At 50.1% G+C, this 26,885-nt stretch overlaps 1 protein-coding gene across 7 annotated transcripts in view; it reads right to left on the bottom strand.

The window, feature by feature from the left end:
- ST3GAL6 (ST3 beta-galactoside alpha-2,3-sialyltransferase 6) overlaps positions 1–26,885 on the bottom strand; it is a 635,416-nt gene that overhangs the window by 442,735 nt on the left and 165,796 nt on the right. For all 7 annotated transcript variants that reach the window (XM_078657726.1, XM_078657728.1, XM_078657722.1 and 4 more), the window contains one exon: positions 9,978–10,097. The gene's annotated coding sequence lies outside the window, so the exon portion shown is untranslated. The remainder of the gene's footprint in view (positions 1–9,977; positions 10,098–26,885) is intronic.

The following is a 26,885-nucleotide window of genomic DNA, read 5'->3' as shown; positions in this document are numbered from 1 at the left end:
CCTCCATTTCCTGTGAGAGCCAATGAGTAAACACATTTCGAAATGCGGGTGTGCCTTAATGCAGCGACTGCTTTATCTACAGAGGATGCTAGGAAGATTGTTAGTATGGTAAAATGTATCAAAATAAATGAGAGGCCCGGAGATTCAAGCCAAGATAAACATTGGGGGTTACTCGTAGTTTATAGTTGGCCTTGGAAAGAAAATAATCAGATTCAAGTAGGGCTGCATAAACTGCCTGTTACACATGGACATTTTGCATCAGGAGATCCATGCAGCTTGAAGCACGAACACCGACATGGATTTCCATTGATGTGCTTGCATCCTTTTACTTTAAAACCACACTTGCTAGCTTCTAACATGTTTAGGTTTTACCTACACGGCACTTGCAGAGTGCTTGTGAATTATTTTGTAGCGAGAAAAAAAATCTTTAAAAGGATTTTAAAGTCCACCCATAACTTAACTTACCATTTGTGGTCTCTCACGTCAGTCTTGTTTGCTTTCTTCCTGCTATTCAGAGTCTCCTGCCTCCAGCTTCCTGCTCGACTTCATATCTTTGTCCAAGCTGTGGAGCTTGGGCCAAGTACTGCTTCCGGTGGCCAGTGGCCCTTTACTGGCCGCACACTTGTAAAATACTTTATTTTTACTTTCCAGCATCCACATTGTTTGCTATATGTCCATAGCTACCACCACCTCACTTCCGTCGCTGCATGCCCGTTCCCCGCATGCCTGTTCCCCGCATGCCTCTTCCCAGTTAGTTGCTAGCCTGTCCCTCCCACCACCCCGCTACTGTCAGTGCATGCCCCTTCCCCCACCCCGTCGCTAGTCATAGCTTGTTTTATGTAGCTCAAAGTCGAATGGAAAGACTTGGAGCGCTTTACATGAGTGCTAGTTACATTGCACATTCATTTTACAGGCACAGGGAGTTTAGGTGATTTGCCCAGAATCACAGGATGTTTAGTCAGCGTCGACACTCAAACTTGTTTCCCAGCTCCAAAGTCTTCAGCTCTGGCCGTAACGCCACAGCCTCAACATGCTGCTACACGTTTATAAGCTGGTAACTGCAATAGGCATTTCTTCAAGAATATAAACTGCATATTGAGTTTAGAGAAAGTAACTATTTTAACTTGTTTGTAAATGCATAGCGTAAAGTAAATAAAACGCTATGGCACGGTCTGGCAACTTCATCTCGCTTTTTGATACTTTAAGCTTTGTAGCAAAGCAGCTCGCACTGCTTTGCAACATTAAAAAAACTTTTACAAAGCCAATAGATCTCGCTTAGGCGAAACCTATTGGCTTTGCCAATGCTCGTTTTTAAAGTCTGCCTACAAATAGCTTTGTGCTTAGCCTCATTTAAAAACATCCCAACTTTTCACTTTTCCGCGAAATCATCAGTCTAGCTAGTTTAAGACCCAGTAATGGAGGCAAAATGAATTGTGGGTCCTCGCAGTGAAAGCTTATGGGACTCGGAGGGGAAATGGCCATGATGCCCACTGTTAGAACTGGGGGTCTCTAGTTGGCAGAGGTAGGTACCACTGTCCAAATAGGGACCCTTGCTTCTAGTCAGGGTAAGGAGGAAACACACTTTAGATAACCTTTGCTCACCCCCTTGGTAGCTTGGCACAAGCAGTCAGGCTTATCCAAAAGCAACGTCTAAAGTATTTGTACCAACACTCACAGTAACACAGTGAAAACACCACAAACTGACTCCACAGCAGTTTAGAAAAATAAAGGTATTTAACTAAACTACACAAGACCAAAATGACAAAACTCCAACATACACAGTTCAAGAATATGGTTGCAAAAGAGTTCTTAAGGTTGCGATAAAAATAATCCACAGTTACGTGAAAAGTTCACAGTTGCATCACGTTTAGCCAACAGTACCTTTTAAATGCGACAAAGTTCCAAAGCAGAAGCTGGTGCAGTGGCAAACAAGCCATGCGTTGCTCCCGAGACCCTGGGGAGGCGATGCGACAACCCCGCTGCAGCAGCGGGCGTGTTGCGACGAATCCGGTCTGTATGGGGAGGAAGGCGGACTTGTATGGATTCCGGTGCGTAGGTTCCGTAGGAAGTTCTCTCTCGCAAATGCACAATGCAATGATCTTTGGAGTTGCGATGATCTCCGGGGCAACGATGCGGGCACCAGCGGTGATCTCTCTCTCTCGCAGCTCCTCGATGCAATGGCTTCTGCGATGACACTCGCAGTGATGTGATGCGGTCCGCAAGCAAGCGGTGCGGCGATCTCACCCAGCGACGACAGGCTCTGCGACGACACACGCAGCAATGGTAGTCTTCCCGCACCAGTCTGGTGCGTCCCGCAAACGAAGGATGCGACTGCCCTGGCAGCGGCAATAGTGCTGCGATGATCTGGGTCTTCGTAACGGCGGTAATTTCCTCGCACTGTCGGGGATGCGCTTCGCAAGCGACCGATGCGACAAAACTTGCAGAAAGTCTTTAAAAGCTTGGTTTCCAGCTTCCCAACACAGGTACAACTTCCAGAGGCACCACACATGGGCCACGCACTCAACTGATCGCGCAGAGTGCACAAGTTACTACTTGTGTAACGATATATCTGTAAGAGACATTAGTTAGTATTAGATTCCTTACCTTAGAATATCCCCAGGCGTCAGACTGGATCCGGAAATTTTTGCGTAGCAGTACCCTTGCGCGTCGGTAGGCGTCGTCTGCAGCTCCGCGTCCGTCGTCGGCGTCGCGGGCGCCGTGATGACGTCGTCGGAGTACTTAGACGCTGCCTCCGCGTGCTGACGTCAGTTCTTAGACACAGCTTTTCCGTGCCAGAAACGCAGAGCCATGTTAAAAACCAACACTGGTGCCTTTGAAACTAGGGCCCTGAAAGGGGACAACCCTAACCCTAGATATTGGTTCGCAGAACGGGGAGGATGGGTGGGTCGGTAAGGAATCTAATACTAACTAATGTCTCTTACAGATATATCGTTACACAAGTAGTAACTTGGGCATCTGAAAGAGACACGTTAGTATTAGATTCCTTACCTTAGAATAGATACCCCAGCAATACCAACCTCGGTGGTGGGTCTGCGAACCAATAATCACACCAGAAAGTCCCGGAGGACGGAACGGCCAAAGAAGCCATCCCTCCGGACTTGGCTGTCCAGGCAGTAGTGTCTTGCAAACGTGTGCAGCGATGCCCACGTAGCCGCCTGACAGATGTCTTGTAAGGGCACTCCCCTGCCCAGGGCAGTGGTAGTCGCCGTGGCTCGGGTAGAATGAGCCCGCAATCCAGCAGGAGGCTCCTTCCTAGCCAAGGAGTAGCATGCCTGGATACACAGGATGATCCACCGGGAGATGGTCCTCTTGTGCACCGCTTTCCCCTTCTTCGCGCCCACGTAACCAACAAAGAGTTGGTCATCCACCCGGAACTGGCGTGTGCGATCCAAGTAGAATGAGAGCGCACGTTTTGGGTCCAGACGGTGGAGCCGCTCTTCCTCTTTAGAGGGATGCGGTGGCGGGAAGAAGGTTGGCAAGGTGATAGACTGCCCGATGTGGAAGGCCGTGACAACCTTGGGCAGGAAAGAAGGTTTGGTACGCAGCACCACTTTGTCCGGATGGACAGAAAGGAAAGGGAGTACAAGAAAGGGCCTGGAGCTCACTCACTCTCCTGGCAGAGGTGATGGCAACCAGGAAAGCAGTCTTCAAAGTCAGAAGGCGAAGAGGACAGTTGTGAAGTGGCTCAAAGGGAGCGCACATCAGAAATGTAAGAACCAGGTTCAAGTCCCACTGAGGCATCACAAACGGAACAGGAGGAAACGTGTGTGTGATGCCCTTAAGAAATCTATTAACAATAGGGGACTTGAACAAAGAAGGTTGATCAGGCAGCCTGAGAAAGGCTGAAAGGGCAGAAAGGTAGCCCTTGATAGTGCCCAGAGCGGAGCCCTGCTGGGCAAGAGAAAGAAGGAAGAGAAGGACCTCAGAAAGAGGGGCATTGAGGGGATCCACAGACTTTGCTGTGCACCATACCAAAAATCTGTTCCACCTGCAGGGGTATACCGACTTTGTGGAGGGACGCCTGGCTGCCAGAATGATGTTACAAACTTCAGGAGGCAAGTCAAAAGGCCTCAACTGTCGCCGCTCAATCTCCAAGCATGGAGGTGGAGACTGGACAGGTTCGGGTGGAGGACCGTCCCCTGCTGCTGCGACAGAAGGTCCTCCTGAAGAGGCAGACGAACCGGGGGATCGACTGACATACTGAGTAGCTTGGATACCAGTACCTTCTCGCCCAGTCCGGAGCCACAAGGATGACTTGGGCCCGGTCGCGCTTGATCTTCTTCAGCACTCTGGGCAGAAGTGGTATAGGCGGAAAGGCGTACAACAGACCGCAACTTCACTCGCGACGAAAAGCGTCTCCGAGCGAGTGCCGCCTTGGAAATTCCAACGCGCAGAACTGATGACATTGCGCGTTCTCTTCGGTGGCGAATAGATCTAACCAAGGCTCTCCCCATCGCTGAAAGAGGCCTTGCGCCACGTCAGAGTTCAGACGCCATTCGTGATCCATCATGCACCGACGGCTGAGCTCGTCCGCCCTGGCGTTCAGAGAACCTGCCAGGTGTTGAGCCACCAGGGTCACGCCCTGGCGTTCCAGCCATTGCCAAAGCGAAGAGCCTCTTGACAAAGGATCCACGACCCCACCCCGCCTTGTTTGTTGCAGTACCACATGGCAGTGGTGTTGTCCGTGAATACCTGCAATACACTCCCCCGGACAGAGGGGAGGAATGCCTGCAGTGCCAGACGAATCGCCCGGAGCTCCAACAGGTTGATGTGGAACCGGGTCTCCGCCGGAGATCAGAGGCCTCTGATCTCCGCCTCTCCCATGTGGCCTCCCCAGCCCTGGAGGGACGCGTCCGTCACAACTACGTGCTCCGGTTGGGGAAGGGAGAGGGATCTGCCGCTGACCCAATCGCGGACCGTAAGCCACCACTGCAGCGGTCTCGCAGTGCCCTCCGAGATCAGGACGTGGCCGGATAGGTTGCCCTGATGCTGGGCCCACTGAAACTTCAGGTCCCCCTGCAGAGCCCGCATCCGCCACCTGGCGTGATGCACCAGTAGGATGCAGGAGGCCATCAGCCCCAGAAGCCGCAGCGTGAACCTGACCGAAACCCGGGATAACGGCTGAAAGATGGGAATCAGAGCCTGAATATCCCGGACCCGCTGTTTGGGCGGATAAACCCGAAACCGTGCCGAGTCCAGAACCACTCCGATGAAGAGGAGCTTCTGAGAGGGGCACAGGTGTGACTTCGGCACATTGATGGAGAACCCCAGCTGGTGCAGGAGGTCCGCCGTCGTCTGGAGGTGGCTGACTACTATTTGGGGCAAGCCCGCCTTCAACAACCAGTCGTCGAGGTAGGGGAAGACTGAAACCCCTAACCTGCGCAGATGAGCTGCGACCATCGCCATCACCTTTGTGAACACCCGTGGGGTGCTGGTAAGGCCGAAGGGGAGCACGGTAAACTGAAAGTGCTCGTGGCCAACCATGAACCGCAGGTAGCGCCGGTGGGCAGGCAGGACGGGGATATGAAAGTAAGCGTCCTGCAAGTCCAACGCTACCATCCAGTCTCCTGGGTCCAGGGCAGCCAGGACCTGAGCCAGTGTCAGCATCTTGAACTTCTCCTTCCGGAGGAAGCCGTTGACGTTCCTGAGGTCCAAGATAGGACGCAGGCCCCCTTTGCCCTTCTTGGGTACCAGAAAGTAGTGGGAGTAGCAACCACACCCTACTTCTGGCCCAGGAACGCGCTTGATGGCCCCCTTGGCCAAGAGGGCCGTAACTTCCTCCTGCAGAAGTCGCAAATGGTCCCCCGATACACGGTGGTTCTGCGGTGGCATGGCTGGAGGAGTCGCCTCGAAGGGGAGGGAGTAGCCCCTTCGGACGATTTGCAGCACCCACCTGTCCGATGTGACAGTGCGCCAGTGGAGGTGGTGATGGCGAACCCTGCCCCCCACTGGCGTCACATGGGCCTGAAAGCACGGACTAGGAGGGTTTTGAGGCGGATGCTGCGGGGGAAGGTGCGGACTGACCTCGCCGTTGCCCCCAACCGCCCGGACGGCGGTTCCCACGGCCGCCACCGCGTTGGGTATTGCCCTACGGAGCGTGGCTGGCGGCGCGTGTGGGCGCACCCCTTCCGTGGCCACGAAAGGAGTGAAAGGCAGCCGATTGCTGGCGCTGGCCCGAGAGGCCCAAGGACTTGGCCGTAGCCCTGGAGTCCTTAAAGCGCTCAAGCGCATGGTCTGCCTTGTCGCCAAAGAGGCGACGGCCATCGAACGGCATGTCCATGAGTGTGTTCTGGACATCTGCCGAGAAGTTGGCGGACCTCAGCCAGGCGTGGCGCCTGACCGCCACCGTCGGCCATCGCTCTACCTAGCGAGTCGGTGGTATCCAGCCCACACCTGATGGAATACTTGGCTGCATCCCGGCCCTCCACAAGGGCTTGGCCGAGTTTGGCCCGCACCTCCAACGGACACTCTGGCAGCACCTCCGCGACCTTATCCCACACAGAGTGGGTGTAACGTCCCAAGAGGCAGGCGGTGTTGGAAGACCGCAGGCCCAGACTAAGGGATGAGAAGATCTTCTTCCCATACTGGTCATACCTCTTGGATTCCCTGTCCGGCGGGGTCGACGGGAATGTGGTCTGGGAATTTGAGGCCTGGATGACCAGGCTCTCGGGGGTAGGGTGGGAGGACAGGAAACATGGGTCGCCCGGGGCTGGGCGGTGGCTTCTGGCCACGTTCCTATCTACGGGCGAACCCGTAGCGGGCTTGGACCAAGTGCCCAGAAGAACGTCGGTCAATGCCTCATTAAAGGGCAGCAGAGGCTCGGCCGAGCTTGACTGCGGTTTAAAGACCTCAGTGAGGAGGTTAGTCCTCACGGCCGCAACGGGGAGCTCAAGGCCCAAGGCCTTGGCAGCCCTCATCAGCACCACACTATACGTTGCCCCCTTCTCCGAAGCCACGGTAGGAGGGGAGACAAAACCAGTGTCTGGAGAGGTGTCCAGGCCACTGGCCTCCCCAAGGTCTCCTGTCCAGTCCTCATGAGACTGACACTCTCTGGTCAGAGGGTCCTCAGACCCCTCCCAGTCCTCTTCATCACCCATCTCCTGAAACTCAGGGTTCTCAACTAATGGGGCCTGTTCATAGAAGTGAAACTCTCCAAACGACATCTGGAGCGGCGCCCATCGGGGCCGTCCCGGCGCCGGAACAGGAACGAAGGTGGAACCGGGGACGGCGCCGCCCGAAGACGGCGCCGGAGGCGACACCTGAGGGTCCGACGCCGGGGAGGTCGTAAAGTCCACCGGAGACGAACCAGATCCCGAAGGAGGTCCAGCGGCATCTTGCGGCGCCGGGCCCGAAGGCGTCGGCGGCGCCGAAGCACCCGACGGCGTCGGGGCAGATCCCCCCGACCCGCTAGGGGTCCCAGACGGGTCCGCTGGGCCCGAAGGCGCCGCGGAGCCCGTCGGAGGAGAGAGTTCCCTCATGGCCATAGGGAAGCGCTCGACCTCCTCCGGCGTCGCGTTGAGCCCAGGGACCGTAGGGTATGGGGCTGGACACGGCGCCTGCGACTCCGTCGGAGCCGCGTGGGTGGTGTCACCCGAACCCACGGCCGCATCGCACGAGCGTCGGGAGGAGTCCGAAGAGCGATGACGCCGCTTGGACTTCTTGTGCCGCTTACCAGACGACGACTTCGACCCGGAGGAGTGCGGCCTACTCTCTGAACTGTGGTGGCTCCGAGCCCGCGACCTGTCCCTCGAGCTCCCATGGGATCGGGACCTCTCGCGGCGCGGGACCGACTGCCGGAGGTCGAGCCGCCTGCGGGACCGCTCCCGTCTGGCTTTCGAAGAGATGGCCCGGCAGTCGGAGCAGGCCTTGTCGTCGTGGTCGACGCCGAGACAAGATAAACACACGCGGTGAGGATCCGTGACCGACATTAGGCGGTCGCAATCATCGCAGTGCTTAAAGCCGGGCATCCCTACGGCACCGTCGGAGTCGAAAGACTTCGAGAACAATCAAAAGTGATCAAAAAGTTAGTCAAAAAATGACTAGGGTTACTGCTTGTTCCAGATCTGCGCTTGCTGGCGCGGAAAAAAGAAGAACTGACGTCAGCACGCGGAGGCGGCATCTAAGTACTCCGACAACGTCATCACGGCGCCCACGACGCCGACGACTGACGCGGAGCCGCAGACGACGCCTACCGACGCGCAAGGGTACTGCTACGCAAAAAATTTCCGGATCCAGTCTGACGCCTGGGGATATTCTAAGGTAAGGAATCTAATACTAACGTGTCTCTTTCAGATCCTATTGCCAACAGCCACAGGTCAGGAAAAATAAGGGCGGAAGAAGCAAAAAGTTTGGGGATAACCCTGCAAAAAGGGCCAGTTCCAACACCCACCAAAATGGATTTGCATGGGGAAGACAGCTCAAAGATGGTCCAGGTACATGGTCAGAAGATGGGTAAAATGTAGGGTGAGACTGTCTTGTAGGCTGCCGGACGGAAAACATAACCGGGATTAGCACTTATTTTTGTGTTTTTAAAAAAAACTATTTTATCATTTTTTTCTCCAGTTTTGCTGCATGGTAAAATAAACAGGAAAAACATCAAACCTAAAGTGACTAAGAAGTCTGATCTTTATCCTCACTAAAAAGGATTACTTCAACATGGTGGTGCGGTTAAAGCACTGTGCAAATCTCATATAATATAGGTTATTTGACACCTAGATCAAAGTGTAAAATGCATTATATTGAGTTTATGACACCCCTAAAAACCGTGCACAAGTTCATGGTCATCTCTACAGGACAGCTTCCGCCCCCTCTGATTTTATTTCTAACCATATCAATACTTAAAGCAAGCTTTGTGTCAGCCCACTGCTGATTAACGATTGGCTTTCTTGTCAATCTTATTTGTTTGCTTTTTATTCAATGGCTTGCCTTCCTCTTCTTGTGTTTGTCCCTCCACCAAAGCATGACTACTTGACCACCCGTTTAATTAAATGACTTGTATATTACCACTGTTTACATTCAAGGAATTACTTTTTACATTTTCTTTCAGCATTTAGAGAAATGTATAATATTTCTTTCTCTATTCCCCATATACAGTCATGATGCATATATGCGCATGGGTGGTGATGCATGCACATGTATACAACACTGTAGTGGGGTCGGCTATTTACTCTTTTTTTTTTTGTTGTTAATGCTGTTCAGTCGCAGCAGCAATCTTTCATTGTCCTTTTGATGATGCTGTTCAGAATCTGCAAAAAAAGCATACACAAAGCCAAAAGTTCAGCCAACGCCTTTAAAGAACAATCCCTACTGACTTTGCCAAATCTGGTTCGGCCTGGGTTTTGACAGCACAGCAGTTAAACAGCCGAATTGCTAGCAATATACACAGAGAGGGCTCTGGGGCCGCTCCTTACAAAGAGTGACTTACTTTACGCAGCCTCTTCCAGTCTTCAGCTTTAGACTTTGTCAATCATGGCTTGGCCCAGTCCAGTGGAGTATTCATATCTCACATTGTGCTATTGATGGTTTGAGTGTACCATTCAATCTCCACTGAAGTATTTCCACTGAATGGATTGAGGGACTACACTGCAGCTGTAGCCCTTTCACTCCACTTCCACTGGTTCCCTTCAATGTGTCTCCCTAAAGTACTGATGCTGCATGTGTTAGCACAATTAAACCCAGACCTACCCGTTTCCCTAATGCCTGAGTTGTTATGACATGACTCTTCAGCTATTGAGCATTGAGGAGTATGCTCACAGGAAGGAAGAAATAGAACCAATCATACTTTCTTCTGTCTTCTCTCCAAATACTGGGCTACCTCTTTAATCACTCAAGCATTCATGACATCTTTCCCTCAAGTGTAAGGGTTTCCACATGTTAGGTTCATGGCACTGACCACATTCTTTAACAGTGGTGACACTTGGTACACCAAAGAAGAAGAAAAGTATAATCTACCTTACCTCACATCAGTAGGTTCAACAATTCACCCTGTAAAAGATCCACCTTTTCCTCGTCCTCGGATTCTGCCACCTCATGTGCCTTGGGTATACTCCGTAGCCCTACTGTGAAGGCTGCTTGATCTGAGAAAGAATCATAAGACTCACATCAGCAACAAGGGCTAGGAAAAGTTAAAACACAAGCTTTCAACTGAATAGATTAGATTCAGCAGGTTGCATATTTCCCACAAAGCACAGATATGTCATTCAACTAGCGATGATGGCACTCGGAGCTTGTCACTTAAAGGAACCAGTCACAGATCTCTATATGCCAGGCAGTGAGTACAGCCATCAACCTCAAAAGGAGGTATAAGTTTTGGTGCAGAACTCACAGACCTTCATTCTGCAGATTTCCACTGAGGTACATTAAAACTCCGTGAGATACCTCGGACCTCCATGAACAGGCAGAATTAGGCACTTTGCACCGATTTGTAGCACCAGGAGCTCGTTCTACGGGGAAAAATCAGTGCGAACGGCACCACGCAGCATCATAGGGAGCTGTTTCGCTAGTTGATTTTGAAGCTGCTTGAGTAGACTTTCTACTTAAGCTGCAGTTTTCTGACCACAAATGGCCACGACTCCCCCCCCGTACTGTGGAAATCTTACCAGGTGCCATGCTAGCAACTGAAAATCCTGCTAGAGGACGCCAAATCTCAGTCACCAACTTACAGCAGGCTGGTTGGGTGCGAGAAAACTCCACTACGCCACATTTGGTAGAATTTGAGCGGAACTCTGGCTAAAACTCCGCAGGAGGAGCAAAATGTATCACCCACCCCTAGTTATAACAAGCGTTGGCATAGCCAATAGGTCTCGTCTTTGGGACCTTATAAGTGTTTAGTTATCCAGCACAATATCCTTGGTGCAACAACATCAAGTGTTGCATGGCTAAACACTTATAAGGTCCCAAAGGCGATACCTATTGGATATGCCAATGTTTTTTTTGAGTAAGTGGCTCATGCAGGTATGCCACTGTGAGATAGAGATGATGCGAGTGCTTTTACAGGAGCCCCTGTGTTACTGCGCCTCTTCAAAATGTTTCTTGGGTCTGGTGTAATACTTCTAGCCCTAATTCCCGTCTTCTCGCACCCAATGCATCCTTAAATGTCCCATTTACAGCTGGGGTTGACACTCCTATTACCCCTGCCCTCCAGTAACACTCTACCAGTCACGGGTGGTGGTGAATGTGGTGGTGATGGTGGACGTGGTGATGGTGGACGTGGTGATGGTGGACGTGGTGGTGGTGGACGTGGTGGTGGCGGCGGACGTGGTGGTGGCGGCGGACGTGGTGGTGGCGGCGGACGTGGTGGTGGCGGCGGACGTGGTGGTGGCGGCGGACGTGGTGGTGGCGGACATGATGGCGGTGGTGGAGGATGTGTTGGTGGTGGCCTTTGTGGTGGTGGACATAGTGGTGGTGGACATAGGGGTGGTGGACATAGGGGTGGTGGACATGGTGGTGGTGGACATGGTGGTGGTGGACATGGTGGTGGTGGACATGGTGGTGGTGGTGGAGGTGGACGTGGAGGGGGTGGACGTGGAGGGGGTGGACGTGGAGGGGGTGGACGTGGAGGGGGTGGACGTGGAGGGGGTGGAAGTGGAGGGGGTGGAAGTGGAGGGGGTGGAAGTGGACGTGGTGGTGGACGTGGTGGTGGACATGGACGTGGTGGTGGACGTGGTGGTGGTGGACGTGGTGGTGGTGGTGGTGGACATGGTCGTGGTGGTGGACGTGGACATAGTGGACGTGGTGGTGGTGGACATGGTGGTGGTGGATGTAGTGGTGGACGTGGTGGTGGACATAGTAGTGGTGGTGGTGGACATAGTAGTGGTGGTAGTGGACATGGGAGTGGTGGTGGTGGAAATTGTGGTGGTGGACATTGTGGTGGTGGACGTCGTGGTGGACAGTGGTGGAAATTGTGGTGGTGGTGGACGTGGTGGTCATGGTGGTGGACGTAGTAGTGGACGTGGTGGTGGTGGACGTGGTGGTGGACGTGGTGGTGGATGTGGTGCTGGTGGATGTGGTGGTTGTGGTGGTGGTGGTTGTGGTGGTGGTGGAGGTGGTGGTGGTGGAGGTGGTGGTGGTGGTGGTGGTGGTGGAGGTGGTGGTGGTGGAGGTGGACGTGGTGGTGGACGTGGTGGCGATGGAAATGGTGGAGGTGGAAATGGTGGAAATGGTGGACATGGTGGTGGTGGACGTAGTTGTGGATGTGGTGGTGGTGGATGTGGTGGACGTGGTGGTGGTGGACGTGGTGGTGGTGGACACGGTGGTGGTGGACACGGTGGTGGTGGACACGGTGGTGGTGGACACGGTGGTGGTGGACACGGTGGTGGTGGTGGTGGACATGGTGGTGGTGGACATGGTGGTGGTGGACATGGTGGTGGTGGACGTGGTGGTGGTGGATGTGGAGGTGGTGGATGTGGAGGTGGTGGACGTGGAGGTGGTGGACGTGGAGGTGGTGGACGTGGAGGTGGTGGACGTGGAGGTGGTGAGGGTGGACGTGGTGGTGGTGAGGGTGGACGTGGTGGGGGAGGTGGTGGTGGAGGTGGACACGGTGGTGGAGGTGGACACGGTGGAGGTGGACATGGTGGACGTTGTGGAGGTGGATGTAGTTGTGGTGGTGGACGTGGTGGTGGACGACTAATGGGTAGGAGGGTGCTGGCAGAAGGAGGAATATCTCAAAGGGGCACATGGGAGAGCAGAAAGAGGCCGAATATTAGAAACAACAAGCAGTCTCTGCATGGTAACAGGGACCAGACATGCACAGTGATTGCTTAAACGCGTGCATGTTTTGCATTGGGTTGTTTTGCCACTCGTGCATGTTTGGCGTTTCCCTTGCAGGAGCGAGCAGCTGCACCATCTGTTTTGAAAGCGCGATCAAGATAATTCAAAACAGATGGCGCCGCTGCTCACTCCCACAAGGGAAACGCCAAACATGCACGAGTTGCAATACAAACGAATGGAAAACATGCACACTTTTAGGCAAAAGTCCTGAGCGATGGCTAAAGGTCCCCCCAAGCAGCGCTTGCGCGCTGCATAGGCGAGATCTAAAAAGCTCTCAGCCCTAACCTAGAAACCAAAAAATCATACAACTCAATGAATGAAATAAAGCAGCCTAAACAAGAATTGTCAGCAATGGTAACCCAGGGACCCTATGGACAGTTCCTAGATTGTCATCTGTGCCCCTGGGATCTGGAAAGACATCCCTGTATCACGCAGGATCTTCCAACACCGCTCCAATTTAGGAAAAAGCTAAAGACACTCCTCTTCTACCCTCTACTGTTTCCTTTTCACCACTTCCAGACTTGACGTCCCCTTTATCTGCACACTAACATGCAACTGCTTTCTGCTGCAAACTGCGTAACTTGTCCCCGGATCTGTTAGCAGCTTCAGTCTGAGATAGTTTGCCCTCAGTCCATGAATTTTCATTCCTCTTCTGGATTGAACTACTTTCTCTTTACTTCCTGTTTTTTCTAACTATTTCAAAACTCAAGACCCTTTTAAACCTTTCAAACCTACTGGTAAACCTCTTCAACCTTGGCTTTCTGATGAAAGCTCTTCCCTTCCTAAAATTGCTTGACATTTTCAACACCTAGGGTGTAAACATTCTTATCTCCGGCCATCAGTTACTGAGCAATCCTACGAGTTATCATTTATTTGGTACAGTTAACAATTTACTTTTACCTCAGCCTTCAATCTCCTTCTCTTGCTCTTCACACATTGCTAATCAAATGGCTTTCTCCTTCACAAATAAAAACTCTAATATCCAAGCTATTTTTCCTTCTTCTTCTATAGCTACCATTTTTCAACCTTCTGATTTGTTTTTTTTGTTTTTTGAAGACCTTTATTTGCATCATTAGGATAAACATGCGTGGGCCTACAACCAGTCCGGCCGGCCACAAGTCAAAGACGATCAAGAATCAAAATAAGCGACACAAGGCCAGTTGGCAAGCAAGCAGACATAGTTGAACAATACTAAAAATGGGATAAGCGGCAATAACGGCCCAATATCAGGATCAATGAGGTCTATTTTATGATAAGGGGACAAGGCTCATGGCTGACTCACAAAGACGGGAAATTACAGAAACAGGATACACCCATGCCAAAACGAGAGGAGGGGGGGGGAGGAGGATATAAGGGCACGAGTCGATCGTAGCACAAAACAAACGCAAAATATAGTGGAGAAGCATACAAGTGCTACCAAGATCTCATGTCCCCCACCCAATAATACGCTAACAGAGGCAAGGGGAGCGGAGAAACTGTACGAACCGAACCCAGTTCTCTCAATACGAGCCTGGGAAAAAGGGGGAGGGGAGGGGAAAAAGGGGGAGGGGAAAGGGGGGGGGGGAAGGGGAAGGGAAGGGGGGAAAAATAGGGGGGGAGACAAAGGGGAGGAAACCAAAAAGGGACAGAAAAGGGAGGAAAGGAGAGGAGACGAACGAAATAAAAGAAATATAAAAGGAGAAGCACAATCGTGCAAGATGGGCGCCACCCCGGGCCAGGCAACCCGCGGCTAATAGTACAGAAGCGAGTGGAAGCTGGCGAAGAGAAGGGTATGGCAGTCGCAACGAAGCATTGAAATCGATAAAAGTGGCACAGTAACAGACCCCAACCCACTCATGCCTGAGAAGCGAGGACATAAGCGGCACCGCTATAAAGGGATAGAAAAGGGCCATAGAACCAAAAGAAAACATCTGAAAGACCCCGCCCACCCGTCCCACCCCGCACCCCTGCAGAAGGCTACGGCCTACCCTCCAAACAGCGTGCCTGTCGCCCTAATCCGAAACCCGAAATATAGTGAAATAAGAAAGTAGAGGAAGAAGACAAAAGGAGGAGGAGAGGAAATACGAAACAAAAAATTAAATTGAAAATGTGAGGGAGGAGCCAGAGGATATGTGCAAACACATTCGGCTACGACCCTCCCGACCAACGAATGAATAAGTATCAAATCAATACTACACCTTCACATACAGCAAAAACCACAGGGAGGGGGAGGAGGAAGAGATTGTAACATTTCACTGTGTCGGGATTACAAACATCAGTACAACGGGCAGGTAAACCAGCAAACTATCATGTCGTACAACTCACCCCCAGCCCTTCCTAACCACGAAACCAACCCAATAAAGGATAATGTGGAGCGGACCACCCAGCACAAAATAATCGTAATGTTGTCCAGAGTCAAAGCAGTGATAGAAATCAGGGAGAGCCTTCGTACGGAGGGAATACAAAAAATCAATAAAGCAAGTCAATTGTAGCAGTAACGACAGGGCAAGCAAAGGCGAGCCGGAGTCCAGGTGCGCAATTTGACAATACAAAGGTTCCCCTCCAGAACAAAAGTTCGAATCCAACGAAGCGGGAGCAAACAGCGGCTCACCACAAGTCCCAGGTACTCGGGAAGGAGCAGATCTCCGCGTCGTGTGGAAGTCCCCGAAATCCAGGCGGCGAGTAAGCAGAGGGTCAAAAGTCACCGGCCCATCAAGCGGCCGAAGAACAACAACAGCAACTCCTGGCGCAGCCGAAGGGGGCGAAGCAATGGCGGCATCAGGACGACAGGGGTGCATGGAAGAGCGGCGGCCCAAAATGGCGTCGAGCCGCACGGGGTCGGTAGAGGCACCGGGGGCCAAGACAGCGCACAATGACATCAAGGCGTCCAGGATATCTCCGGGCGTGGGCGCACGAGCACACACCCAGGCCTCCGCACAATCCGGCCGGCAAGGAGCATCAATGCAGAGCGGAGCACCCCCCGCATTATCGGCAGCCATCTTGTGAGTGTCACCGCCCCACACTCCACCGTGGGCCTCCAAACAGTTCCCAAGTGTAGGACCCCACAGATCTCCGGAGGCTCCCAACAACGGCCTCACCGGCACAGGATGGGCGAGTGCCCGACGGGGGCGGGGGGGGGGTCTCCTCCAAACAGTGGCAGGCCCCACAGGCGGAAGCCAGGCGCGGGGTTCAAGACCGCCGGACAGGACAAAGGCGAAGGGACCCCTTCACACGGTCAGCCCCCAACACATCTCGTCCCCCTCCAGCCGCACGACCCAGTCATCGGGGCCGGTTAAGGATCGCCGGGGCACACGCACAACGGTTCCCACCAGTGGTTCACTCCCGCGGCCGGGGCCGGCAATCTCCTCTCCGCCGGTTGGGTCCCGCAGGCGAGGTCCCTGTCTCGAGCGCCCGGAGGCCCAGTCTCACCGAGGGCACAGCTGCGGATCCACAGCACACCGGAACCTCCGGACCAGACGGTGAGTAAGAGTGGGTCTTTAAATTTCAAATTCTGTATTGAAGGAGCATCGCAGTGCAGGATATAATGCAGGATAGTCGAGGTTAGCCGGAGGGCCGACGGAGCCGAGCTAAAAGGCGGCCATTACGTCCTCGAGCTAGGCTCCTCCCCAACCTTCTGATTTTTTTGTTTCTCCTTTTTGAATCCTTTCTGTCTCCCTGCCAGTCCATGGTAAGACCTACAGCATCTACTCTGCTTATGACTGTTCAACCTGCTCTCTTATTTCTGGGCTCATCCCTTCATCTTTCAAATCTGCCATTGTTCTACTTCTATGTAAAAAAAAAAAAAACTTCTCTTGATATTCACGATCTCTCTGGTTTCTGGTCCATTTTTCTTTCTCCATTTCTTTCTAAGCTCTTGGAAAGTACTATTTTTTCTCAACTCTCTTCCGTTCTTCAAGATACTGATCTTCACTCTCCTGTTCAATTTATTTTTTATCCTGATCACCCCATTGACTCAGAAAGCTTCTCAGTTTCTAACACTCACTCATCTTTTGTTTCCTGTAAAGAGTTTCCATTTTCTTGCAATTCTGTTCTTTATGGTGTTCCTCCACACTCAGTCCTTAGTCCTCTAGTGATTTCTTTGCGCACTATTCCTACTGATTTCATTATTTATTCTTTTGGCTAATTAAAATTTCTCCGCTAATGAGTCTGTAATCCATTTCTCATTTTCCTCTTTTACAGTCTCTTAGTAAACAGATCACCAAGTGTCTATCTGCCTCTGAAAACTGGGTGTTGTTGCATTTCCTAAAATTGAATTCTAAGAAACCAGAGACAGTTTTTTTTCCCCCCATCCAATTCATTTTTCTTCAATTACCATTCCATTTTCTTCCTTAGCAGGGAGTCTTGGAACCATCTTTGATTAATCACCGAGTTTTCTACCGAACAACTTGTTAGTTGTCAAAAATTGTCACTTGCATATGCATAATATATGTAAATCAAAAAAATCTTTTCTATCCTTGTCTTTGCTCTAATTGATGAGTCAGTGGTTGCTTTTTTCTCATCTCAAGTATTGTTCCTTCCTACATGTGCACCTCCCAAAATATCGCACTTTCTCCTACAATCTAATCAGAATTCCTGCATTTGTCCTATTTTCTCTCTAGACCATATTTCTCCCTAAAAGTTTCATCTTCAAAGGTTACCGCTAACATCTCAGTTCAGATTCCAGTATCTCTGTATCATCTATAAGAGCCTACCCTTACTTGGGCCACATTATGTATGCTCTTAAATTTCTACCTATACCCAAACTCATTCTATTCATTTGGTTCTCAATTTCTTTTCATTTTTAGACCTCCATGTACCCCCTCATGCTGTCATTTCTTCACAACCTCGCTCCTGATTTGTGTAATAATCTTACTATTTCAGTCCTCAGCCTCTTCTTTTTGTGTTTTTAGGAAACTACTGAAGGAATATCTACTGACTACAGTAGAGTAAGTTTATATTTGGGTACCCTTATAGGCACCCTGATTTCCATGGTGTACTGTACCATCTGAAATTTCATTTTGAAAAGCAAAACGGATAAAGGCGCAATTATAAATGACACCACATCACTGTGTAGGTACAGTCCACTTCCACTCTCAGAACCCAGCTACACCTACAATGGCTTATCAGCAGTATCTTTGCTTTTGATACTGTACAACTTTTTGCTGTTTGTCAATCAGGCTTGCACTATACAAACACCACATACATACATACATACATACATACAAGGGCATACTAAAGGCAGAGTGTGCACTAATCAAACTGCAAACATATAAAATGAAAGACATTAAAATGCAGGCAGCACTTCATTATGACCATTAAGCTTGGCAAACCACTTCACATTCCTCCTTTTGGCTTACTTAGGGTTACCTGCCTGCTTCATTTACTAAAAATAACGTTCATCCTTGCATCACACTCAGAGAGACTGAGATAAAAATTGGACTGTGATGGGATGATGTATGTGATACTCAAACGCTCCAGTGTTTGAGAACTCCAGTCAAAACGTCAGATCGATTTTCTAGAATAGCTGAGGTTTATGTCTAAAAGAAATTGTTTATAGGTGATATGCAAGTAGGCTTCGTGTCATAAAGAGTGTACTTTTTTTTACAATCATTTTCTCGCTTTTTGCCAGGGTTTGATTCCTCTTTGGTGCATTGGTCTTCAGGGCTCTCCTTGCCCAAAATAATGCACAATATTGCAACAGCCTTTGAACTTTCATACTCTCCAGACATTCCTACTCCCCAAGTCCCTCCGCGTTTCCCACAGTGGAGGGTAGGGTGCCGCTTGTTGCCACTGTAACCAAGCTGCATCCAACTGATGAGACAAAGTCAGCGTGAAATTGGTCTTCGGTTGTTCGTGTTCGAAGAGGACCTTGGCTGTTCAGGCTGGACCGTTCCTACTGGAGCAGGACCAAACATGATTTGCACATGACTAGGTCTAATGTAAGAGGCATAGTAAACAAAAGAACAGTGGGTTTAAATGCTACCCTGAGCGATTGCCAGTAGACAAATTGTAAGCATTCCTCCCATCACCTTGTGTGTGTTTGATGTTAACATCCTAAGGGGTCAGATGTATGCAGAGAGGAGGTCCTGGGCTCATTGTATCACTAGAACAAAGCTAAAGACTGCCCACTAGAATTTGGGACAATTGCCTTCTATTGCCTGGCACCACACTTGGATCCATACTGCAAAACCTGTACTGTGCGCCTAGGCAGAGCAACAGCCCTGACACCGGAGCCTTATATGTGACCCTGAACTACAGCTGCTGACTTTCCCTCATGCCACAAGTGGTATGGCATTGGCACTCAAAACCTTGGGCCAAAGGAGCACCCAGCAGAGAGTCCAGCACTGGCGTCTCGAAAGAGACCCAAAACTGTATCTCGTCATTGAGCTACAGAAGGTCCCTGTGTCCAGTTTGTTTCATGGCATGTTACATTGACTGAAGGCAGGAGCCACCAGGCCCTACACACATGATTTGCATCACACTTGATCCAACAACTTTTGTGGGGTCATTTTCTTTAAAAAAAAATGATGTTGCATGTGAAACTTTTTTAAATGGGAGCGTGTTTAATTAGGGGCTAGTTATTTTTGAATGCTAAGAGCTCATTCACAATCCCAACGAAGATAATGTTTGACACTTTAATAATATAACAAATGCCATGCAAAAATATGATCGAGTGAAAGTATCTTCAAAATGCAAAAAGATTTTAAAAAAATTAACAGGCAGAAGCATTTCCTCTCAGTAGATCCGGTTATATAATTGCATTGAGATGCAGTGATTTGAAGTGACAGCTTTGAAACATGTCTGCAGTGCCTCCACCCAAACGATAACGCCAATAATGAACCAAGAGGCAAGTGAATTGTCATGTGCAGCTTAAATGTGGCCTGTGTTGTTAATAATACATGGACCAACTCTATAGTTCAAGCCTGTTGTAGTCTGCTTTCATGTGTGATAACGTTTAGATTTTCTTTAATGATAGGCAGCAACCCTATTTTGCCCCTATTGCAAATCTATAAAACTAAATGCCTCCCTGTACTGACATATGGTGCAGCAATTTGGGGATATAGAAATTGCAAGGTTATTCAGCAGGAGGAAGATCGATTTATCAGGAAACTTTTGGATTTGGTCATGAATACTGCATCTTTTTTTTTATCCATGGGGAACTGGTAGCGGACTATGTGGAGGATCATGTCAAATTAGCCCCACTATTACTATGGATTTTAGTATGGTGTGGTGAGAAAACAGATTTTAATAGGGCTGACACAGAGGATAGCCTAGAGTGTATGTATGCCCTTAAGGATACCGCACTAAATTATATTAAGGTTGTTGCTCAGTCCCTAGATTGTATGGACCTTTTCTATAGGCCACAGATCAAACTGAAGGATGAAAGGGAAGCCAGGGACCTTGAGAAATACACCAATAGATCCCTTTTGCTTTTAAAAACTGTTGAAAGCATTGAACCTTATCTTTCAGCAGTTAGACATCCTTGGGACAGATCACTTCACGAAATTCCGTTTGGGCTCTATTCGTACACGTATCTGTTTTCCCCTGGTCAGTTTGATCTCCTTAGAATCGAAATTTGCCTAGGTTACTGACGGTAAGTTTCAATTCTATTAAGGACACGGAGGCAAGGATTATGCCAATTCCTTCTTCGCTTTAATAACAATATTTCTTCACAGCAGCCTTCAGAAAAGTCAAACACCTTTATCCCAAACCAGGCAAAAATGATCATCCAGCAAATTTAATAACAGATTTGCATTAAACTAACTCCCAGGAGTCAGTTGATTCCCTTCTGATAATAGTCCTTCTTTAGTGTCCGTCCATCATAGAAAGGCCCTTCAAAGCAGTTGTCCCTCATCTTTCTTCGCGCATACCCCTCGGAAATCACTGGTCTTGTTTGGAACCATCATTCCCTGAAACAAAACATATCCGCTCAGAATTCCGCGCCACCCATCAAGCACGTACAAACAGAAGATACCTGAAAGCAGCAATACACATGTCATGCAAAAAATCAAGAACTTTACTTACTGCCATACGGGTGGGTTCGCACCAGCTGTGCAAGGGTTGGGATAATCCTCGCCTCCGTGTCCTTAATAGAATTGAAACTTACAGTCAGTAACCTAGGCAAATTTTGATTCTATGTCAGGACCGGAGGCTCGGATTATGCTAGTTCAAAGCTTACTTACCACCAAATGCGCCACATCCACCACTGGTTTGAAATAGTACTGCTAAGTCCTCGTAAGCCTTCAGGCGATGCACGACACAGTTTGGGTACATCCACAAAAGCTGGGTAGGAAATTGTTGTCGCAGCCGATTTTGTTCGGTGGCCAATCGTAAACGTCACTCAGTCCAGGAAAAAACATCCGCGCAGTAATGTCCAGTGCACGCACATCTGAGACCCTGCGACAAGAAACTAGACATAGCAACATGGCCAACTTGGCCGAGAGTTCCTTCAAGGAAAGATATTTATTCGGTTGCCAGGACAAGAACAAATTGAGAACTACATTAACGTCCAATAAGACCGAATATCACGGCTCCTTGGACAAGGATAAACGAATACTCCTCAAGAGCCGACAAACGAAAGGGCGTTCGCCCACGGGGGAACCATCCTCCGGACAGGGAGCAGCTGAACGCATAGCGGTAATGGTTCGATACACCAGTCTGTCCGATGGCAGTTCCGCCCAAAAAATGTGTATGGAAACGACGCCTGCGACCACGGGATCCAAGCCCCGTGGAAGACACCAACGTAAATAACCAGAAAAAGACTAGGAGGTCTGTACAATGAAGGAAAGAGACCACAATTCGTTGACCAACACTCCTATCACAACTAACGGTGAGGGTCCATCAGTAATGAAAGAATCCTATCAGCCCACCCATTTGGCGGAACCTCGTCATCTAGGACCTTATCAGCAGGTGTTCATATGGCCAAGCTCAGTTGTATTTGCTCGGTGCCAACAGTTCCCATGCTGAAAGAAGATGAGTCCTCACTGTGAGTGGTACTGATAGGGTGCAGTGCTCAAGAAAAAAATGTGCATAATTAAAATGGCGGTCAAGGTAGAAAAAATTATTTATTAGTATCTCCCGGACGCCAGATTAAAAAGATGTAGCAACAGTGTGACAATATCACTGTCAAAGAAGCATCTAGAGATAGGCCAACATGTTTCTGCCGTTAATGTAACGTTTTACAGGCATTCGTCAGGGCCAAGCTGTAAAAAATAGGCTACTGCAACATCTAATAAATTCTCATAGTGAAAAACTTATTTAGACTACAAAACAAACTGTTAAGCATGGTTGGGATGGTAAGTTTAGTCGTGTGGCTAAGTCAGCCACCCTACCGTCTCTGGTTAAGCAACCATGTGGGGTACCATCCTTTCCTGAAATAATAAAGAAAGAAGAAACACACTGATATCGCATCCATTTTGCAATTGTGAATATCAACACGTGGTGAAGGTCAAAACACCAACGTAGCCACTTCGCACATGGTGATCGATAGCGTTTGGAGGTCCTTGAGGCCCAGGCCTTAGATAAGAGGGACTTAGATAAAAGCCGCCAAGCCATGAGATGGAGAGAGCCCTGGGCGATCAGGCTGCTCCCCGTCCGGATTCAGAAGATGAGGAAACCGGGGGAGTGGGATTGGAAAATCCCAAGAAAGTTCCAGAAGAACTGGAAACCACACTTGGAGGGAACACATAATTCCGTTCTTTCCTCCACACATGCAAAAAAGACTCCGTCGCCTGCGCCAGAGGGTCCGGCCTCCAACTGAAATACCTCGGGAGCTGATGGTCCAGCTGGGACGCAACAGATCCACCAAGAATGGACCCCAAAGGGTGTCCAACCACTGGAAAACCTGAACATTAAGCTTCCATTGACTGGAATCCCGTAAGTGACGGGAATGCCAATCTGCTACCTGATTGGCCTGGCCCGGAGGGTACTTCGCCATCACGGATATGTGATGCTCCAGGCAAAAACCCCAAAACTCCTTCGCCAAGTTCGCTCGAGTCTGACACCGACGGCCTCCCAGGCGGTTGATGTAATGTACCGCCGAGATATTGTCCATCTTCAGAAGGAAACCGGAGCAATCTCTGTCCCTGGTCCAGCACCGGACTGCAAAGGACCCTGCAAGAAACTCCAAACAATTGATGTGAAGTGCTTGTTCGTCTAACGACCAAGGGCCGCCGATGGAGAAAGCGCTGCAGCGGGCACCCCACCCCAACCTGCTGGCGTCAAACTCTATCACAATGTCAGGAGCGGTCCTGAAAATGGCCCTGCCAATCCAGGCGTCCATATGGGAGAGCCACCAGGACATTTCCTCCTTGACCTCTTCCGAGAGAGAGACAATCTGGTCGTAGGACAAACCTCTGCAGAAATGGTGCGCCTTTAGGCATAGCAGCACGCGATAGTGCAGGGATCCCGGAAAGATCGCCTGGATAGAAGAGGAGAGAAGGCCTACTACCCGGGCAATCGGACGGAGGGAAGTGTGCGACTTGGACATGGTCTGCTGGAGCAAGTGTCGGATCTTGGCAATTTTCCGGGAGGGAAGGCTGAAAGAAGCGTGAACCAAGTCCACCACAAAAAAGACTATCCTCTGCGACGGAAGTAGAATTGACTTGTCGCCGTTGATTATGAACCCTAAGCCCTGTAACAGGGAGACTGTCTGCTGCAATTGAAAGGTCAACATGCGAGGACATTGGGCCATGAGGAGGATATTGTTCAACTAGACCATCATCCGAACACCTTGGCTTCGCAGGAACTCTACCGCTGGGTGGAGGACCTTTGTGAAGCACCATGGAGCAGAGGATAACACGAACAGAAGGATGGTAAACTCGTACACCTGTTGCTTCCACTGGAACTGCAAAAAACGGCGATGGGGAGGGTGGATCGGGACCACTAAATACGCGTCCTTGAGATCCAACCCCACCATCCAGTCGTTCGGAAGGAGAACATCCCGAAGGAGATGGATCCCCTCCATTTTGAAATGATAGTACATCAACCAACCGTTGAACTCCTTCAAGTTCATGACCGGCCGCCGTCCCCAGTCTGTTTTCTACACCAGAAAGATTGCTCAGAAAACCCTGGGGATGTAGGGTCGACCGACATACTGCCCCATGGCGGAGGAGCTCGGAAATCTCGTCGATGATACGCGCATCGGCCTCGGAGAAACTGATAGGATGAGGGTAACCTGCTTGACGGGGTAAATCATAAACTCGATGTGGAAACCCAGAATGGTTTGCAGGACCCAAGCATCGTTTGTGATGACTCGCCAGGCCTAGAGGAAGCCTGCCAACCAACTCCAAATCCGGACTCGAGAGGGGGAAATTAGACTTACCTTTGGAAGCGGGACCTCCTGCGTTGTTCTTGTAACCTCCTCGGCCCCGGAATCTGACCTCTGGTTGGATAAAAGTTGGTATAATTGGCCGTAGAGTTCTCCTGCCCTCGTCCGGAGCCTTGTCCCCTGCCGGGGTTTTGCGGTCTGCCACGCCCGGTCGTGCGGCCCCTGTCACGACCGGCCGCACCAGAAAAACGAGACTGAAAACCTGCAAACTTGTCAAAGTGGCCACAAACTTTACTAATTCTTTCACAAAGGGGTCCCTGAAGAGGCCTCCCTGTGCCACAGCCTCTGTTCCAGGTCACCCAGCTTTGGGTCTAACTTAATTAACAGCGATCATCGCCGCTCCGGCGAGAGGGCACAGTTGGCGTTACCTAAAAATATTATCGCCCGCTGTGCCCAGTTCAAAAGAACGTCGGGCGAAATGGAGGACCCTGTGACTTTGGTTTCCTCAGCCATGTCCAAGATTTTTGTTAATGGCCCGACCGCATCCAGCAGTTTATCCTGGCAGGAACGCCAGGAGCGGTCTATGCCCTTACGGGGATCTTTTACGTATTTGGCCAAGAAGGTGGCCATCTTGGAGTCTAGCTTCGGGGTGTGGGCCACCTTCCCGCCCAAAGTTGGACGGGGACACTCTGCTTGTAGACACCCCCTCGCCTCCTTCTCCAACGGCTTCCAGAGGTGACCCGCCACAAACTTCGCCATCTTGGCTCCAAGGGTCCAGGCCGCCAACTGCAGATGAATAATTTTATCCGGGTCCAGCATGCCCGAGGAATCCTGGGGCAACTCAGTGGCAGAGCTGGTTGGGCGCCAAGACCGAGAAGACCCCTCACCATCGTCATCGGTATCCTCCGGCGGAGCAGCATCCAGCGACAAGGGGTCCGGAGCAACGGATCCCGCCGGAGCTGGGGAAGGTGCAGGCGGTGGCACAGATGTCTTAGCAAAGAACGTGCTCTTTAGGCGATCAAAAGCGTCCATGTCCACCCCCTTCGACTCCCCCAAGCCCCCCTCCGTGCGACCCTTCTCAGGCAGTGGAGGTCCTTCCTGGGTTGGGGCGGAGGGGGGCATAAGCCAACTTAGTGCATTCAACGATGATGCAGTTCAACAGGCGCTCTTCCATAGGCCCCACAATATCATTCAGACACCTAAAGATTGACATCTACCGCCTCAAAAAACTGATCATCCAAAGGCAGGCACTGACCCTGCTCCTCCTCACAGTACTCTGTATGGCTCATTTCGGCGTGGGGAAGTAGACCCCCTATAGAAATAACCAGTAAGGTGATAAGCCCAAGACAGGCCCCAAAGGTCGCTGATAGGCAATTAATACAGAGCCACCAAAAGGCTTTCCCAATTAAAACCTGCCTCTGGGGTGGAACCCGCAAGCAAGGTTGTGGGTGGCCCACAAGACCGCAAACAGTTTTAACTCGGCGCAAAACTGCAATTAGAGGCTGCCGAAAACACCTCGCCGGCGAAGGCCCTCAGCTGGTTGACGGGGCCCACCCAGCGCGTACGAACAGCTCTTAAAACGCTGTCTCTGCGTCAAATGCCCGCAGGCACTCACCGCGGCAGCGCCGCTAGTACGGACCCCCACCGGGGCGTAAAGCTCATAAAACGTGGGGAAATACGTACCCCCGAGGGGGCGTTCAGGTGTGACAGTGTGGGGACAAGGCTCACAGGACCATTCGTCTCGCTGCGCGTCTCCTCATCTGAAGAGACGCGCCGCGAGACGAACGAGGCGCTGCAGCTCCCCCTAGCGGCCAAAATAGAAGAGCACAAGTACTGGAATCTAAAAGCAAACCCTGCAACGATTCCCTAAGAGCGAGTCCGGGTTCCGCTTTAAACCGCACTGATCCAAGAGACAAACAAACAAACCAAATAAGAACAAGTCTGGCACAAAACACAGCAAGAAGAAAAAGGTGACTTATCTGGGATGCGAAGCAGCGAAGAAAGAGGAGGGACAACTGCTGTGAAGGGCCTTTCTATGATGGACGGACACTAAAGAAGGACTATTATTTGAAGGAACTCACGGACTCATGGGAGTTATAGTTTAATGCAAATCTGTTCTTAAATTTGCTAGATGCTCGTTTTTCCCTGGTTTGGGATAAAGGTGTTTGACTTTTCTGAAGGCTGCTGTGAAAAAATATTGTTATTAAAGCAAGAAAGGAATTAGCATAATCGGAGCCTACGGTCCTGACATGAATTCTGGTACATCCCAGTGATGGCTGTTCCCCCCCTGACTTTGATGCATTTTATTTTGCAGATTTTATGATTTTCTGCGAAAACGGTATCTAATGCTACTTTTAAAAATTATGGGTTTTCAGAAGTTCCGGCCAGCCTTTTTACATCTTCAATTATTAACAGATCATGCAGTGAAGTTGGCAGTTTCTTTTAACTTAAAAGGTCCTCTATTCTGGAACAAAATCATGAACTTTAAATTGCTATACTTTGTATCAAATTTCCAACAGATTGCATTCTCTTAATTATAAGGTGTTCTGCTTTCTCTTTTTTTCTCCCCATGATAATTTTAGAAATTGTGATCCGAGGACATGATGGTGGCTTATATGTTTCAATGTGTTTAATGTATTTATGTAGATTTATACGTTTTTTTTTATATTTTTTGATTATGATGTACAATTGAATAAAGATTCTTTCATTCGTGTGTCATAATGAAGAAAAAGGAGGCACGATGAAATTTACTGCAGAGATCAGGTTCACACAGTTTGTTCAAGAGGAAAAGTTGGTATAGATTCCAGGTTTTCTAGTCTCATGTGGTCATTTCATATCTTTCATCCTA

This window comes from Lissotriton helveticus, chromosome 8 (assembly GCF_964261635.1).
Source record: "Lissotriton helveticus chromosome 8, aLisHel1.1, whole genome shotgun sequence".
Classification (NCBI taxonomy): domain Eukaryota; kingdom Metazoa; phylum Chordata; class Amphibia; order Caudata; family Salamandridae; genus Lissotriton; species Lissotriton helveticus.
This window is presented reverse-complemented; position numbering and strand designations above follow the sequence as displayed.